The following is an 18909-nucleotide window of genomic DNA, read 5'->3' as shown; positions in this document are numbered from 1 at the left end:
ATGTATTAAATATATGTATAATGAGCAGAACGAAAACCAGACAATTACTATTTGTTTTTCACGAATATTATAAATGTTTATGTGTATATACGTATATATATGCAGCGTTTGACAAAATAGAAATTTAACGGAAATTTAATGGATGGTAACGGCGTTCATCATAATCAGCACCATAACTGCAGTATTGATTTTGACAATTTAAATAATCTAAAATATATGCGTAAGGAAAATGATATATCTCTGACACATAGTTATTCGTTTTATGTTTATAAAATTATAAATATGTTTACAAATTAATGTTTTATAAGAAACAAAGTTACATTTTTAATTTATAAATTATATTTTTAAATATTGTTTCCATGTTAAGTTTTAAATCTGTATAAACCATGTTTATAATTTTATAAAGAAAGACGATTCTATGAATTAATAATTGACTTTTATATAAAAATAAAATTAATCAACTATTTATTCAATAACAACGATTACAAATAATTTTTATTTTACTTTTTATATGTATATCTTTGTTATTTGTTGTATTTGATGTAATTTGAATTTTTTATTCCAACTACTTTAGAGATCTCTAAAATGTAATACACAATAATTGTTAGTAAAAAATGTCAATTTAAATTTTCACATTCTATTTGTTCAATTAATATAATACAATGGATTCATAATAATAATAATAAATTATTATTATTAACGAAATGGCATTTTATAAAAACTGTAATAATTTTTTTTCTTTAATTCGGAAAGATCCAAAATTAAGTTTTATTATTGATTGCGTAAGAAGTAATTTTGGATTTTTTAAATAAATCTGTCTGCTTTTTTTCTCGGGCAAAACGCAGTATAATTAAAAGATGTAAATTAATTATTAAATATTCGTTTGTCGAAGTTGTAATTAATTTCTACCCGTATTTTTTTATTGCGTGCTAAAAAATAATAATGGCAATACGACATTACACAATCTAATATTATAAAAATAATATGTCAATTTTCTAAAATATTACAAATATACAATATTGCTGAATATATCTAGCGCTCTTTTCTATAAACATCAAAATTTACGTTCCCGAATTTACATTTTATGTAAAGTCTGTAAATTTGATCATAAATTCTAAAGATTAGCATATTCCGCGAAAATCAAATCTAACAATACAAAAGTTTTTTGTTTTTTAACTCTTGCATTTTAAAGCTGTAAACTAAATGACAATGTAAGCTTTACTTTATAATGTAAATTTCACTGTCAGTTTGATAATCTCTATTCAATTCATATGCCGAGAATTTCATTATTATTTGATTTAACGACAAAGTTATATCTTGTTTATTTGTGAAGTTCGAGTATCGAAAACATCAATTTACGAAATTACAGGAGCGTGTGTAGATACGAGTTTCGCCTCGAATGTTCGGTGAAGTCGAGGACTACATGCTAGTGAACGGGCAAAGCATTCGGAGCAAATGTTTCAAGGAGCAACTTGGTTGCAGTGGAAATGAAACAACTTAAATGAAGTCAAAAGTTCGTGTGCGGGAAGAAGGTTTACTCGTAAATTGAAGTTTAAGATACTTACTCGTGCAGCACGTCCGATGATAGTATTGCGAGCAATGATTTATGTGTTAACAATATAAATTTACTATTTTCCAGATTTTTTGGAAATATGTAAAAACTTTCTAGTCTACGTGGTAAATTTTTTTTAAATATAAGATTATGTAAAAATGTTTTGAATAATTCATCAGATAGTAGTTATAAAAATGATCTATTTCTGATCTATTTCCGGTCTTTTCTAATGATATAATTTAATAGAATAATTAATTAAATAACAAAAAAAATATATACATATATACATAAGTAAAGTAAAATGCGATAGACGACAAAAAAGAAAACGATAAGTAATAGATTAAAAAATTAGAACACAATAATGGTATTCATTCATTTAAAATTTAATAAAAAACTAAGTAGTATTTTTAATTAGATAAATCGATAAAACACATGGTAGCTAAATACGTAAGACAAAACTACATGTATATATATAGTGTGAAATTATATCTTCAATAATTCTTTGGTTCGATCCGTTTTGCAATCAGATAGCATGCTGATGAGTATAAATGGCGAGAATGCGCACCGCGAGTGCTATGCTATATGCGCATCAAATCGGGCCGCATCAAAGCGTGTAATCGTTGTCGTCATTAGAATGTATCTGACAGTTATATCCCCCGTCTTGCGTGTACTTTATACACGCGGACACAAACTATAGCCTGCTGGCCAGCCGGGCTTGATCTCGTGTAATCTTTTTAAAAAATACGTGCGGCCGACCGACGGGATATTACGCAAAAATCGCCAGTATGTTAGCGTAATTACGTGGTACTTAAGTTATTTAATCGCCGGTAATAATAATAAAAACGCGCTCTTTATAGTGGTTGAACGAACGCCGCGCGATCGCGTCACGCGTACCTGGCCTCTTCCGTGCCCTAAAATACCGCGCGCCGCGTACTTATAGTTCCTTCAGTAGTATAACGAAGCTAAGAATAAAGTATTTATGAAACAAACTGTATAGAAGTCTTTTCAGATCAACGATCTTTGGATAAAAAGTTAAAATATCTACACTGTGTTTTATATATTACTTTACATGACTGCAGTTATAACAGCATCGCTTATTTAATCTACGTAATAATACAATGATATATTTAAGATATATAATATTATCAAAATTGTAATATCATTCATTCTATAGAGATATATTTTTATGATAATCACGCAATTGTATAAACGAGTATTATTCGCAATATTGGTAAAATTTTGTTACGCGTTACGCAAAATAGGTTCCCGTCATGCCGTATTCCTCTTGCCTCTGGTAAAGTCGACGCGATAACATAATTCTGCACATACTTGCATAAATTTCCGAGTTCGCGAGCGCTGCGAGGAAAATGAAAGATATAGTGGAACGCATTCAAAGCGCGAGTTATCTGAGATTGATCGCTCGATTTCTATTCAACGTTTCTCTCTCACCGTAACGGCAACACAATGTAAGGATTTCTGTTCCCTGATTTCATTTTCAATTTACTTTGTCTCAATAATATCTGAACAAAAAAAAAATGACTAACGCGACTATCACGATGCTGTGCGGCGCTCGAAATGATTTCTGTTAGTAATCAGCGTAATTGCCACGTGGTAATTAAATCAGTTGCGTGGGTTGTTTTCTCGGGCCAAGGTTAATGGAATTAAAATTCACCATTGCATGAGATCACTTTCGTTGCCCGGAAATCGTTTCTCGGTGGAAGGTATCGTATAACATCTGTGATTCCCACGCCGAAACGTTTTACGGTAAAACGATTACCTTTGTTCCACGGTGAAACCTATATTTAATTGCATATTCATTAACTTATCACTAATTTTGTAATTTGTATTCACTGTTGCATTACTTCTTTTTTACTACTTTTTTCTAATTGTGTTAAGTTTTTATTTTACATGTTAATCGTAGTAATAAAATGTGCTAATGTTGCGTCAACTATTTCAGAGAATACTAATTATTTTATTTATTCTATGAAATAAATATTGATATTACATTATTATTAATCCATTATATTAATCCATTTATTTTAATTTATTTTAATTATACATACACACACAATACTGATGCTAAAAATAGCTAATTGTAAGTCGACATAGTAAAAATAATAAGCAGAGCTCACGATGATCAACTAAAAGTTGGTTAACTGAAATCAGCGTAAAAAAAAAAATTGTAGATTTCGTTCACTCTCGCAGTATTTTAACGGGACACACTTTCATTCTCTATTCGTTCTATTATTCTTGAAATTTGCTGAATTACCAAACAGCTCATTCTGTTATTCCTTTGGATTTCAAAAGGGATGAATCATGCTTACCGTTGATCCTACCGTGCGAAGGAAATAGGACGTCCACGTGGATGATACAAATATTGGAGCCGTGTACACTCAATGTGTCGTACAATACATAAACATAGATCAATATGTTAGTGTGTACGTCCGCAGCACCCCGCTCGGGCCGCGGATGTTGCACGCACGTGCAGCGTGCGTGTGCACGAACATAAAGCTCGATGCAGAAGCACGCCAAACATTTATACCTCTATTCATCTCCGTCAAGTTGAGGGTCGACCCTGACGGATGTCGCTTTCCGTCGTTTAAACCGTTCTCGTCGCTCTCGTTATGCTTCGCAGGCGAAATTTTCGGATCTCCCGCAGAGAAGTCCCACGAAAATTTAGAAAAATAATGTGACGTAAGTTAAGATCCGAATACCTAATTCCGAAAAGGTAAAAATTATGCGAATATTATACGGATTATACGTGTAATAATGAAATGATAAATGTAGTTTAAGTTTTCACAATCATTTCATTGATTTATGTGTCTTTCGTGCGCCGAACGTACTCGCCACGCATTCGGTATTTAAAAAAAATCTAATTTCTCACTTTACAGCACGCTGTTCTTTTTATGTAAATTTAATTTTTTTATAGTTTCGATTCTTTTTTATTACTTGTTCGATGTTCCAACACAGCGACGCTTTATACATTGCCATTCTAGTTACCGCTTTTACGACCCTCCGCGATTTTTTCTATTTCCGCACCACTTGTCTCGTCTCTTCTCATCTCTTACCCCGTTGCGTTTCAAGTGCTCGTAATTTACGATAACATTCGCATTGTTTCGCGAATACAATCGCGGCTCGTGTTCCGTGAAATGGGATCTGGTTTTCTCTTTCTCTCTCTCTCTTTCTCTCTCTCTCTCTCTCCCCCCCTCTGCGTCGCGTTCTCATGCCGTACATCAAAATAATAGCGCGCGATTAGACCGGAAGATATACCGGACAAAGTAGCGAGCGATGTGTTCGACCGGCTTCGGCGAATTATGCGATTATTCATGACAGTGGTAAATCATGCGCCGAGAAATAGCGCCGACGGAGAAACGAAGAGATTTCCCTAACATCGATCTTTTTTTCCCCGCCACGTGGCCGCCGAGATGTGCTTCTAAATTGCTTCCGATGCGGCTGCGAGAAAGAGGACCCGCGTGCGTGCACGCGCGCGTGCACGCACGCGGGTCCTCTGCTTTAAATTTATGACAATTCGCTCGCAGTGTTTTTTCTCCGTCGTTGTTTTGTGAATGACTTTTAATGCGCCGCAAGTAAGCACCGCGTGAAATTTGAAAAATGTCCTGCGTGTTCTCCTTAATGCATGGTTTAGTATGGTAATTATGTTTGCAGCTACAATGCTCCGCGGACTTTCCTGCGTTGCTGTAAATTATTTCATGCATTTTTTAATTAGGATGTGTGAATGATTGCAGTGGAAAGTAATAATGCTGAATATTAGTATTGATTTTAGCACGGCATACACACAGCGGCGTCAGTGTTAATAACTTTATTGTTATGTGCTGTGATATTTATTTTATATACATATGTAAAATATTATATATTTAATATTGTTTATTATATTATCATTTTTATATGTAATTTATACACAAGTTTACATTAACATCAGCAATCAACATATTATTTCTTCGTTGATTTTACAATAATTGTCATTTATAGAATTTTAGTCGAGAAATGACACGGCAAAACAAGTGATTAACCAGTATGGTTCGAAAAAATAGTAAAAATGTACCATCATGCTCGTGCGAATGTTCTTTCCAATAGAACCGTATATTGAATTGCTTCCGATTGCCAGACGGAACGACGCGCGTACTTACGGACTGCTTTAAATTTACGACGATTTTTTCGGCCCTTGCCGAGTTTCTGCCCGACTCATCTCTCAACTTGTTCCGTAAACGTCAAGCGTTAAACCGTGACTCTTTCCCTCTGTGAAACTCGCCACTTTAGCGTCTCAACGCCTCTCGACGCCACGCGGCACTGGATAGTCTCTCGTTCGTCCTTTTCCTCTCTTTTCCTCCTTCACGTGTCGCCGGTTTGTTTTGTCTCTTGAGCAAGAGCACGCCAATTTATGAGAACGGCGCTCGAAATTCTCGTAAATTTCAAAAAGCACCCGATATTTGTCTTGCTGCCGTGGAACTAGACGATTGAAATTTCCTTGTAGTTAAGTGTGAGAAAAAAGTTGAGTGAATTAATGATAAATAGGGTGGCATTTATTTGAATATTGAGGTTACTGATGTAACAATCTTAGATTACACAGAAGGCAGTAAAACTATTTTGTTTAGCCGTTATCAATTTTATCTTTGAATTTTGTAAACAATTTATCCAGTTTACATGTTAAAAATATTTATTTAAATTGATCTATCATTCTCCAATAACAAAAAGAAATTAAAAAAGAGCTACGAGAATCAAAGCGCGGATACATCGGGGCGCAAAAAATTTATATATTATAAATCAATACAGATTAGTGATATACTGATACAGAATTATTGATACAAAAAACGTTTCGACCCAATTTCAGACTTTTTTCAATTTGGTAGTTGCAATCGAAGTAAATACAATCTTTTTGAAAAAAGGTATAAAAAGCGCCAAGTATACGCGATTGTTAGAACGGTATTGTATACACGTACATAAAAACCTATAGAAAAAATCTGTCCCATTGTATTCTGCCTACAGAAGAAAACTGTTTGTATTATTCTATAAAAAATATGATATCAGAAAATGGCGCCAAGTAAGAATGAAAAAATATACACATCATTATTACAAAAATGGAAAGTTGTTTTATATTTTATACAAAAGATATATTATTAAGTTATTAAAAAATTGACTCCAATAAAAATTTAAGAAAGAAAAAAATATTTAATGCAAAGAAACTTGGTGACAAAAGGACAAAATCAGGCACTCAACAAGCAGAGCGACTCTGAAGCCCTTTCCAAATCTTATCTACCGGTATTAAAATTATTACTACAATTGTAATAAAACTTAATTTTTTTTTTATATTGTCCTACACATGCTTTTCCACTTCTATTTTTTTGAAGAAAGAAGAAATAAAATAGACCGATCTGATACTCTGCGGAAGACACCTTCAAACTCGAAAAACCTTCTCTCAGATCACTTAAAAAATTCTCGTTACGCCAAAAATAATATTATTTTTCAGAAATACGTCTTTTTCGAATAAGAGGACTCTGAAATCTTGATGTATTTCCTGTTGTCGAAGTTGTCTTATACAATCCTGTGGTTCGTGACAACCGAATATGGGCCGTTTATTCTAATATTGTTACGATATTCCTTGATTCTTCTAAATGTCTACCAGGGGAGCTTGGTTACAATTCCTACAATCAATTTTATACACGTCACATTACGAAAGATCTAGGTGACAGATCCTTTTATGCTTTCGCAAATTGATTAATCTTGTTTTGGCCTACGTAAGCCAAACATTCGTATTTGAGTTCTTATAGCACTTCTTTCTGGTATTTTTTTTTTTTTTTTTTATTAAACCTACATTTTTTCATAATTTTTGCATTTATATATTATTAAAAAGTTTTATTTTACAATCAATTTGAAATAAACATTTTTATATTTTATACTGAAAATAAACATGATAAAACATAATTAAACAGAGAATTCAATCACTTGGTGTTGGAAAAATTAATTGTCACTTTGACAAATATTTATTATATTTAAGGAAATGCATGTTTAATTGCATTGGAAGAGACATCTCTGTTCGTAGGCGGTCCCAAATAATATCTATTTGGATCATTAGAAGGCACAAAACGTGTTTACGTATTCGGTGATACTATCGCAACAATAAGATCAGTGAGGGACCGGAACGGTGTGTTGCTCATGTAAACAGTAGACGAGCAGAAGAGTCCACGAAGGAGCATTGGTGGATCGACTAGTGAGACAGGTTCCTTTGGACCTCCGAAGAGAATGAGAGCGAGAAAAGGGTGGAAGAGAGAAAAGGAAAGGGAAAGAAAGAGAGAGAAATAAAAAGCAAGGGATCGAGAGAGTTATTACGGACAGAGGTTACGTGCTCGTAACTGTAGAATATTGACTGTGTGTTGAGATCGGCAGAATGTGTATGTGTGTGTGTGTGTGTGTGTGTGTGTGTGTTTCGCCAAACTCAAGTGAACCGCCGTGTATTACAAAGTCGCTTTGTGATGTTTTTTGCTGCGATTTTCTGTCGGGTTTACAGAATGCAGTTCGGCGCGATGCGGCGTAAGTTCGCGCGAATGTGGGAACCCATTTTCGTGGTTTTTTTGCAAGATTTGAAAGAGTTATTACGCGGTTGATTTGGTAACATGACTATTCTATGCTGTTTTGATTGAAATAGGAAACTTCGTAGCAAAGGATACGAGTTACAAATTTATTAATGTATCAAACTGCGCAAAAAATAAATCATTTTGGAATAAATTTAATAAAAAATAAAACAGTCTAATATGTTGAAAAATAAGTACACATTCCCCATAGCAAAACAAATCATAGTGATATCATAATGATATTTGCTCTGTGACGCTCAAATATGTCATAATGAAATCATAATAAAGTCATGCAAATGTCCGCTTTATCACAGATATAATGTCGTTATGACATCATTGTGATATGAAAAATAAAATAAAAATAAAAATATAAAATAAGAAATAGATATACATATGACAAAAACACTTGGCCCAATGTAATTAATAAAATAATTTTAAATTTAAATAATTTATTTTATAACATTAAAAATTTTATAGAAAGTGGACTCTACTCTTCAGGGGATCCTAAAGTCAATAATAAACGAACAATTTTTCTTGAATATATATGAGAATTATTTTTTTAGGATGCAGTTAAACAAACTATACGTGTAGTGCTTGAGCAAATTAAGTATATTTGAATCAAACTTATTAAATACTTTTACATACTTGCACGCGGTTTACTTTCTCTATATCCAACAACATAACCAGAGAGAGAGAGAGAAAAAACAAAAGCGATCTAGAGTCATAGAAAACATAAAACATAGTAATGGAATGACATTATTCTTAACACCCTCTCTTAATGTCATTCTCTAAAATCAACTTAAGATTTAAAATAATATTTCACAAAATAACACAACTTACATAGTATCGCATTGTTCAACTAAAATAATTTCTAATCTACTGATAATTTATAATGCTTCATAATATGCTCTCTCTAACTATCTAAATTTAAACATTTACGATTCTTACAAAATAAAGCACTTGTTAAGCCTTTAGTTAATATATCTGCTTGTTGATCTTTACCATTAATATACTCCAATTGTATAGTTCCATTTTTAAAGTTCTCACAAACAAACTTATATTTCAGATCTATATGTTTAACTCTTCGATTATTTTCCGGATTCTTAACTAAGAATATACATGCTTGATTGTCCTCAAATATTGTAATCTTATCAGTTTTTATACTAAAATCTAATAACAACATTTTAAACCAAAGTCCATCCACAACAGAATTACATAACGCTATAAGTTCAGCTTCAGTCGTTAATAACGCAGTACAATTTTGTTTCTTAGTGGTCCAAGATACTATACTACCAAACACTTTAATTAAGTATCCAGACACTAATTTCCGATCATGTACATCTCCTCCCCAATCTGCATCTACATAACACACTAATGGGTGCTTCTCTTCTTTTCTAATATAAACTAAACTTAAATCCTTTGTCCCTTTGAGATATCTTAATATTCTTTTGAGATGTTGCCACACGGCATTCGGATATTTATCCTGATATCTACTAAAATAGTTTACGGCAAAACTTAAATCTGGACGTGAACCTAACATTAAATACATTAAACAGCCTATTAATTCTTTCACTGGTTTATCTGTAGTTTTATCACTTTCAAATTCAGTTACATAAATCTAATTTAGATTCAATAGGTGTTACACACTGTTTGCAGTTTTCAAAATTAAATCTTCTTAAAATTCCTAGCAAATATCGTTTTTGGTTAATTTTTAATATACTATTTACTTTATCATACTCTATTTCTAAGCCAAGAAAATTTTTAAGTACTCCTTTATTTTTCACATTAAACTCTTGAGTTAATTTGTCTTTATAGTATTCTATACAACTTAAATTTGGACCTGCCAGTATTATATCATCAACATATAGTAATAAGTAAACAGTTTTTTTTTATATTTCTTAAAATATAAGCAGTAATCATTGTTTGATCTTTGAAAATTCAGACTTAATAAAAAATCATTAATTCTATTGTTCCAACATTTGGACGATTGTTTTAGCCCATAGAGCGATTTGTTTAACTTGAACACGTGGCCAGTTTTATATTTAACACCTTTAAGCGGATAAATATAAATATTTTCCTTCAAATTTCCATGTAAAAATGCAGTTTTAACATCTAGTTGCATGAAATGATATTGAAGTTGATTTCCTATAGCTAACAAAGTTCTTATAGTAGCCATCTTTGCAACGGGTGAATATAATTTATCATAATTAAATGTTTTCTTTTGCGCAAAACCTCTTACAACTAATCTCGCCTTATATTGATCTAACTTATCTTTTTCAAGTGGTTTGTAACTATATACCCATTTTGTATCCAATATTTCTACATTTTTAGGTTTAACCATTAACTTCCATGTATTTGCTTTAATTATAGATTCTATTTCTCTACTCATTGCATCCTCCCACAGATTCTTATCTATTCTGTTTCTTAAGTCATCATAATCATTTGGAACATTTTCTACAAAAGACATAGCATCGAAAGCCATATACATTTCGAAATCATTAAATTTTTCTGGACGCTTTATATTTCTTTTACTTTTAATCTTTACATTTTCATCTCTCTGTGGTTCTAATTCTTTCAGTTTCTGATTCTTCTGTTTCTAAATTTGCATCATTATCATCATCTACGTCACTATTTGCATCTACATTTTTGATCCTGACAATGTTACTTTTCTGATTTTGTTTATGATAGAAAATATCTTCACACACACACATTAAATACTACATTTCTAGAAGTTTGAATTTTTTCTTTTTTGACATTCCATAATCTGTAACCATTATTTACATACCCCATCATTATACACTCTTCAGATTTCTTATTAAATTCACTTCTAAATTGTCCTGGCACATGTGAATACGCCATTGTACCAAAAACTCTCAAGTTTCTAACATCTGGTTTTCTATCATACTATAATTCAGCAGGAGTAATTGATTCTTGATTTGCGCTTGGACTACGATTTAAGATATATGCCGCTGTTCTTACCGCTTTATTCCAAAAATGTTGTGGTACCTTTGAATCATTTATCATTGATCTTACTTTTTCCACTAGACTGCGATTATAACGTTCAGCTTTACCATTCTGCTGGGGAGTATATGGTATTGTATAATCAATAACAGTGCCGTTTTCTTTACAATAATGTATCATTTCACCTGAAACATACTCTTTGCCATTATCACATCGCTATTCGTTTATTAAATTTAGTTTGTACCATTTGTATATATTCTCTAAAACAACTAAATACTTTACTTTTGGCTTTATTCATATAAACACAAATAAAATTTGAATAATCATCTATAAATGTAACAAAATATTTATCACCATCATGTGAAACTGGATCAATTGGACCACAAACATCTGAATGTATTATTTCTAGAATAAGTTTACTTTTCTTTCTCGTTCCAAATTGTAGCTTTGTCATTTTTCCATTTACGCATGATTCACAAAATTCTACTTTACTTAACTTTAATTTTTCAATACCATCAACCATATCATTATTTATTAACTTCTTTAAATATGAATGACTTATGTGACCATATCTCTTATGCCATAACTTAAGTTTTTCATCTTCTTTATCAGTATTCAAACATTCACTTTTCAGTACTTTAAAATATATTTCATACAAATTATTTCTGAGATCCAAGCCAATCAATCTATTTCCATCCAATAATTTTACTTTACCTCTTTCAAACACTACTTTTATATTGAACATTTCTAACTTTCTAACAGATAATAGATTTTTCCTCAGATTTGGAATATAAAAAACATTTTTAATCGTGCATTTAATTTTGTTGCCATTTACGTAACTGTAAACATTAATATTTCCAACACCTACCGCTTCTAGATAATTTTTATCTTTAGCAACTGCTATTCTTATTGGCTCATTTAATGTCATAAAGTCACTAAAATATTCCTTATTATTAACCTTATGACCGGTACATCCCGAATCAACAAAAAACAAAATATTTTCATTTCTTACGGTTTCCATGCTATCATTCCTATTACTTATAAAACATATACTATCTTCGCGAGTCTTATCCGTTTCAACATAGTCTTCTCTTCTCATTTGTTGGTTGTAGTTGGTGCGTCTATGATTTGATTGATTCCAACCTCGATGACCTCTTCTGTTAGTAGCATTCCCAAGGTTCGTGTTGCTTTAATTCATACCTCTCCTACCTCTAGTTCCCTGGAATGTATTTTCTTGAGTATTGTTATAACTTGGTTGAATTTGGGATGTCTTTTTACAGTATTTCTTAATATGTCCACTCTCACCACAATTGTGACATTTTATATTAGACATAAATGCAGCTTTCTTTATTGATTCATTTTGATCTCCATTATTTTCCTCTCTCTTCTCAGACTCTATTCTTAATTTTGCCTTTACGTAATTTAAGTCCAACGTCTCGACTGTCATGTTCTCAAGGACGGTTACCACTGTCTCATATAATTTTGGTAATGCGAGAAGCAGTGTACAAATAGCATCTTCTTCTTTTATATCGGCACCTGCCGATTTCAGCTGACATAAAACACGGTCGAATTTTAATAAAAAGTCTTCTAACTTTTCTGCTTCACTCATTTTCATCGACATTAATTTCCTTCTAAGAAATATTTTTCCAGACAAACTCTTTTTTTCATATACCTCTTGTAAACTTATCCACATATCATATGCTGTTTCTTTATCTCTAATAATATCGATTTGCGTATCATCAATACATTGTACAAGTATAGATTTGCACTTATTTTCCTTCTTTTTGGCTTCTTCTTTCTGCTTCGATGTATCATAATTTTCATCACTGTATTTAACGAGTATCATATCTTCTACATTGTGTTCTGTCAATATTGTATTAACTCGAAATTTCCAGGCTTCATAATTATTGCCATTTAATGGATCAATGTTATAACTGTTATTTTTATTTTGGGTCATTTTCAAAACGAGCCAGAAGTAATACAAAGGAAAAATATAACCTTACTTTAAAATCAATTGTCTCTCGTAATTATTGCAATCCTGGGCCCATAACCTCTTGAATATATATGAGAATTATTTCTTTAGGATGCAGTTAAACAAACTATACGTGTAGTGCTTGAGCAAATTAAGTATATTTGAATCAAACTTATTAAATACTTTTACATACTTGCACGCGGTTTACTTTCTCTATATCCAACAACATAACCAGAGAGAGAGAAAAAAAACAAAAGCGATCTAAAGTCATAGAAAACATAAAACATAGTAATGGAATGACATTATTCTTAACAATTTTTATTTATTCGGATATTTATCTATCCAATTTTTGAGCAATCAGTTTATCTAAATTCCCTCTGTTGAGATTCAGATATTAAACTGATAGAAAAAGTTATTATATGTTTAATTATTATTTATGCTATAACGATGATTTACTGAACTCTAGGAAACATCGCAATAGCATTGATTATTAGCCGCCTTTCGCAAGTTTTATGTAATTCTTATAAAAATTGAAATATGAGAAAAAGAACGCATAATGCGTCACATAACGGCGAACGAACGAATTACGAATAACAGCGTCAAAGTAACATTGCAATAAGGTGCAAATTCAAGGGACGCTCGTTTCAGCGTTGCCCATAGTCACGTGACTTCGAGTTGACGCTAGCGTCAAGAAAAAAAGCTGGATTTTTTTAGCTTTAGCGTCAAGTCGTGCGATCTGTGCGATGATCTGTCTGTGCGTGCTATTCGCTATTGGATTTGCATATGTCTCATGTGGTCTTTCAACCTTGTCAATAAAAATGGATGTTATTTGAGTAATAAAAAGTAATAATTGAATTTATTATCCAATACTACATATATATAAAGAAAATAAAAAGAATAAATAAGTAATGAATTAAAAATGATACTTTTTGAGGTTTGGAAGAATCAGCAGTATTGTATTTATTTGCAAAATATATTTTTATAATTATCTTTATATTATATATGTTTAATTATGTAAATTTAATATCAATGTTATGTAAATTTAATTCAATAAAAAGTTATTTTATTATAAATAAAAGCTTGAAATATAATATATACAAATATGCTGTGCATTTTTATTCTATACAATTAATTTTCTAACTTTGAAAAATGCTATTCTTAAGTATTACATTAGAAATTTTCTAATACTGAACAACTATTCTAATATCGTTTTTCCTACTCTACTTATCAAAGTTTGCAATAATATAAAACTTTGTTTAATTGAAAAGATATACATTTTGTATACTTATCAAAATAAATAATATGATATGAAGTAAATATTTTATGTTTGTAAACATATAATAAAAAATATTACATATGATAAAAAAATTATTAATAAACATTTTTTTAGCATTTTTGATAAAATAAGTAGAACTGGTAACCAAAGGTTTTTATCTTATTCCTACTTAATTACACTTTTTTTAATATTTAAAACAATAATTATTAATAAAGCGAGTGAAAAAATTAACTGAACAAAATCAGTGACAAAAACTTTTAGCAGTTTTGATATATACGAATATTGATAAATACCGACGCAGACCCTGACTGACGCTAAATTTTACGAGAAACTCTTTTCATGCATTTCTTACATCCAGCGTCAACTTTGTTCACGTGACATATTTGGACGCTAAAAATGAGCGTCGAGCGTCAGCGTGAAAAGGCACCTATAGACTCACAATAGAGTCACATGGTTACAGAAAAATTGTGAAGTCACTGTGACATTATCAGAAAGTTACAGTGATATCATTAATTACAGTCGTGATGATCATCATAATATGACATAAAAAGAAATGCAGAAATATTACGACAACGTTCCAAAAACTACAAATCAGTATTCAGATTAATTCGTTTACTTGCCGCTATGTGACGCATTATGCGCTATTTATCTCGTATTTAAGCTTTAATCATGAGAATTATATAAAACTTGCAAAAGACGGCTAATAATCACTAGCGATGTTTCCTACCGAGCTCCTCGCTTGTGTAACTTTTTCTATTAGTTTAATATCTGAATCCCAACACAGGGAATTTAAATAAACTGATTGTTCAGAAATTGGGTAGATAAATATCCGAACGAATAAAAATTGTTCGTTTATTATTGACTTAAGAAGGACTTAATAGAGTCCACTTTCCATAAAATTTTTAATGTTATAAAATAAATTATTTAAATTTAAAATTATTTTATTATTTAATTAATTACATTGGGTCAAGTGTTTTTGTGATATATATATTTCTTATTTTATATCTTTATTTTTATTTTATTTTTCATATCACAATAATGTCATAGCATTATATCTGTGATAAAGCGGACATTTGCATGTCACTATGACTTTATTATGATTTCATTATGACATATTCGAGCGTCACAGAGAAATGTCATTGGGTGTTTACGATAATTCAAGTTCGAGTTAGTTTCACTAGGACCGAAAAATGAGATAGACATAACCATCTAGAACTTTTATGATTTATGACAACTCGACGCTGTCTTGTATTGCTTGAGTTAAATTCATTGAATTTGTTGAGTTTATTGAGCAAATTTTATTGTAATAAAAAAATGTCAACTGCAAATCAGTCTATGAAAGAAACAAATAATGTTGGTATGTATGTGTTGGTATACCTCTTTAATAGATATAATTATATATATATATATTTATATGTATATAATTATATTTATTAAACTCAACAAATTCAATGAATTTAACTCAAGCAATACAAGACAGCGTCGAGTTGTCATGAATCATAAAGGTTTTAGATGGTTATGTATATCTCATTTTTTGGTCCTAGTGAAACTAATTCGAACTTGAATTATCGTAAACACCCATTATGATATCACTGTGATTTGTTTTGCTATGGGAGTAATGACTGAATACTGTTTTTGTAATGTTTTTGGAATTTTGTTGTAATATTTCTGCGAAATTTTATGTTATATTATGAGTATATCACCACGACTGTAACTAATGATATTATTGTAACTTTCTGATAATGTCACAGTAACATCACAATTTTTCTGTGACCTTATGACTTTATTGTGAGTTTATTATAATGTCACTGTGACTTTTTTACTATGGGGGATTGTATTGGTGGACAAAAAAATTTGTACAGAAAAGATACTCTATTCCAATTTTTAGAGAATCTCACAATTAGTATAAGTAGATGTTCTTCACTTTCACGATGAGCTTAACGAGCTTCACACTTACGTAAGCGATTACAAAGTTAATAATAGCTTTAATTATGTCATTGCAACTAGATAATAACGCATAAGTTTCTAATCATCCACAATGACAATAATTTGTTGTACTTCAACTACTTATTATTGCACATTCTAAGAATGCATTTCTCACATACACATTTAGACGTATAATGTAAATTACTCATCGTCGTCAGATCCTTTGTCAGCATGTGTGTTTCAAATGGCGTATTCAGCTCGAGTGAAATATAAAGTTTAAGATCAGCATTTTAGCAAGGCAATTTATGTTCTTGCTGTTCTCTAATGTAAATCACTGCTCTTAAATATAAATTATGGTCTTTATATTATATATATTATATACGTAAATATCCACGTTGATAATAAACATAAGAGAGATAACAAGTGGCATTGACATCGGACTGCAGCTGACATCATCGAAGAACGATTCTAATTATGTGGAGGTAGCCGCAAAGTCTGATCGAACGTCTGTGAGAGAGCGGGGTGGGAGAGGGAAGGGGAAAGAGAGAGAGAGAGAGGCGCCTCTTGTCACAGACGTTAGATTCCGACAGACTGAACATTCGTACATATATTATGATTACCATGTCGATACGTACCGTTGGATTCCCTTGAGTCGACCGTGAACCTGATGCATTCTGACAAGTATGTCGGTAATTTTACATAAGAGTGCAGTGATCTTGAAGGACATATTCTCTTCGTGACGTATGTAAACCGTTCAGATTGCGTCGAACACTAATTGCAAGTGTGCCTTCCGATAAATTTGATTAAGCTAAAATGTAAAAAGAATTAAATAACAATTAATTAAAACATTTTTGGATGCATCGAAACGGATTATTTTAAGATAAAGTTTTTCAATACAAAATTTATGATAATATTTTGTGATAAAATAGCATCTAAAATGCATTGTAATGACTAATATTTATTTAAGTCTGAGCCATACGAAAGCACATTTTAATTATTTTTAAATTGCAAGTCTAGACAGTAAAAAAAAAATAGAAATTGGTTACATTATCGAATATAGAAGTAGTTGTTTTATTCTCCACGAAATATCGTGACATGCTCTACATTGTCACTGATTATCTTCCTTTAAATTTGATTAGCCTTATCTTAAAGATGCAGTGTTGCTAATTTATGAGCTTTAAATGTTTCAGCGTAGATCTGTCTGTATAATATGTCGTCTCGTTTTGAGACACCAAAATAACACACGAGAAATTTGAAGAGGGGAGAATAAAGATTAGAAATGATAGAAAGAGACGCAATAAAAAGAAATAGATAGAAATATACAAATATGGATTCAGCGGATCGTATCGTGGAATCGGTCGGGTTTATCTTTTGTCTTCTGCAGCCTCCATCCTTTTCTCTTTCTATCTCTTCCCTTTCCTTCGATGATTCTCTTCGTCGGTTCGATCGGGAATCCGCCGCTTTCTTATTATTCCCCGTTGTACGCTATTGTGCACAACGGACAAAGCGCTATGAAGATGGCCATACTGCTTTATTCGCCCGTAATATTTGGCAATATCAGAATGAACCGTCGACGGGAGAAAGAGAAAAAGAGAGGAAAGGGTGGGGGAGGGGGGGGGGGGAGAAATCTGGGAAAAGACATGGCAAGGGAAGATAGAACGAATTAAAAAAGGAACGTACAAAAGGGACTCCATTCGTACCGAGACGCGAAACACCAGATTTTTTGATTGCAAACGCGATGAGAATCATTTGGACTGCGAAAGACGCGTCTGTCTGTGTTTCTCTCGACCATCTTTCGAGAATCTCCAGCAAATCTTTAAAATTAGTTGTCATATCGTGTGTTGATCGTCCTGATAAAAATTTGAGGTGAATCTTGTGTTCAAATGCACACTTACGCTTTTCAAACGTCAAATCGACTAACTTCTCAACTCCGGTGAAGCAAATAGATGTTCACTGAATCGTGAATAAGTTCGCAAGTATTTGTGTCTTTCGAATAAAAAGAATTTTTTGAACGCAGTTTATAATAGTTGTTACATTTGGGAAGTTCAATTTTTTACAGAATAGAGAATTTTACGTCCAAATTTAATCGCTAAATACATTATTTTTGATTAAAACATTTCCAAACTCTCAAAAATCAGTATAATTTTATTTAAAATATGTCTTTACGGAAAACCTTTTTGCGGTCGATCTAATATTTATTAAAATTTTTTGCAGATGTACAACGAACAGCGACGATAAGAATTCTTGGAACACAATTATTGGGGGCCGAAGAGGACAGATTTGGCGCAGCCATTGAGCCTCGCTGAGGCCGGGCGGCGGTTCTACAGTCCGGAGTTTCGCAGCATGAAAGGCGAAAAGTCATTCGAGGGAATGACGGAGATCTCGGAGGATGATTGCATGCTGAGGGACGCGTGTACGTGTCTTTGCGCGAGCGTGCGGTGTCTAATGAGGGCAGACCGCCCTGCAGGCGAAATGCAGACGGGCCCGAACTCCGCGGGCGCGCGCGCGCGCGCGCGCGCGCGTGTGTGTGTGTGTGTGTGTGTGTGTGTGTGTGTGTCAGTCCCTTTCCGGCAGACCCGGGTCAGGTATAACCAGACAGGAGCCGACGTACGCGTATTTTCGTATGCAAGAATCT

At 32.2% G+C, this 18909-nt stretch overlaps 1 long non-coding RNA gene across 1 annotated transcript; it reads right to left on the bottom strand.

The window, feature by feature from the left end:
• Window positions 1-8245: 8245 nt before the first annotated feature.
• LOC136997683 (uncharacterized) lies at window positions 8246-17004 on the bottom strand. The gene is made up of 2 exons (XR_010888321.1): window positions 12406-17004; window positions 8246-12319 (listed from the first exon to the last, which is right to left on the bottom strand). It is a non-coding gene; the product is annotated as an uncharacterized lncRNA (long non-coding RNA).
• Between the last annotated feature and the right edge of the window lie 1905 nt (window positions 17005-18909).

Source organism: Linepithema humile, chromosome 2 (genome assembly GCF_040581485.1).
Source record: "Linepithema humile isolate Giens D197 chromosome 2, Lhum_UNIL_v1.0, whole genome shotgun sequence".
Classification (NCBI taxonomy): domain Eukaryota; kingdom Metazoa; phylum Arthropoda; class Insecta; order Hymenoptera; family Formicidae; genus Linepithema; species Linepithema humile.
Note: the sequence above shows the minus strand (reverse complement) of the source record. Positions and strands in the feature narration are given on the sequence as shown.